Source organism: Austrofundulus limnaeus, unplaced genomic scaffold, assembly GCF_001266775.1.
Source record: "Austrofundulus limnaeus strain Quisiro unplaced genomic scaffold, Austrofundulus_limnaeus-1.0 Scaffold1036, whole genome shotgun sequence".
Classification (NCBI taxonomy): Eukaryota; Metazoa; Chordata; class Actinopteri; order Cyprinodontiformes; family Rivulidae; genus Austrofundulus; species Austrofundulus limnaeus.
This window is the reverse complement of record NW_013953438.1, coordinates 111367-112833: the sequence shown is the minus strand read 5'-3', so window position 1 is coordinate 112833 and position 1467 is coordinate 111367.

Here is a 1467-nt window from a genome sequence, read left to right as displayed (position 1 = left end):
AAACAGTACATTCAGATTATTTAATCTGAATACATTTCAATCCGATTAAAAAATTTGTGCATGTAAACACAGCTAATGCCCGGCTGATGATCGCATCAAAGTCCATATACACCTAAAATGTTCAAAATCTTTCAGATTAATTGGTTTGATTCAGTTCAGTACTGTGTGCATTTATATAAATGTTCATGTTTTTGATCCTGATTCTTGGCCAGATTTGATGTTTCCAAAGGACGACAGAGAAACAAACAGGACAGACGCTCACCTGTCAGACAGAAAGAAGAATATGACACGAGCGGCAGAAGAAGAGGAGGAGGAAGAGGAGGAGGAAGAGGAGGAGGAAGACAGCAGTGATGCACAGATGCTGTCACCAGTCTGTAAACACAAAGCTGAGAAATGCTGCTGATGGTCTGTGTTCTTCAGTTCTGGACCTGGATCACAGGAAACACTGAGGCCACACGTTTTACAGAACTGAAACCTTTTTTTGTCACAACTTTTCTTGGGAAAAAGATTTGTTACCCCTAATCCTGTTCACTACTTATTTTGTGGGTGTTACCTCAGGAAACTAAGGACATACTGAGATATTCTTGATTTTATAAACGTATTTTTTTGAGTAAATGTACTTAAATAGTAGAAAGCCACATAACGTCAAAACACCAAACCTTGCTTTTAATTAAATAAATTTTTTCAGATTCAGTATTTTTTTATCAAAAGGCAAAGAAAAAAATATCTTGTTTGTCTTGCTATTCAAATAAGACAAATAAATCAACATTATTCATGAAATTTAATTAATTAAAAATGTATGTTTTTAAGTTATTTAAGTTTTTTTTTTTGGAAAGTCATTGTATGCCCTACTTTTTAAACTCATTTGTTGGTAACCCATTATTTTACATCGTTTTTGCTTGTTTTTTCAACTTTCAGAACAGCCTTTAAAGGTAAAAGTGATTGGAACTGTACTTAAAATAATTGTAACTTCCCAAGTACAATTTTTAAATTCATGAGAACTATTACTGTGTACAACTCAGGAGCAATTATGTTACAAAAACTGCTTAAGAAGCAAAACTGAGGCAGTGATTACTTGTTCTAATTTGATTAGCTATAAAAAAAATTAAAATGTCCATTCACTAACATTTTGGTTTGAGGAAAACATTATTTTCCTGAAACTTTAAATTTATATTAGTTTAAAAGAAAGTTTCTATTTTATTTAAGCAATAAAATAAATCATATAAATATGCAAAATATCTACATCTACTAAACTAAGAATGTTTTAAGCCCATTCTAAATCACTGCATAACTCTACCAAAAATGGTGGTTTTGTTTCAATAATAAATTCAATTATTTTATGTAAAATAACATTTAATTTCAAGCCATAATTCATTATTATCTTTAGTTCTAGTATAATGTAAAAATATACATTTAAAATTAATTTAACTTGTGTTTTTCTGTAATTAAACTCATCTCTTGAGAGAC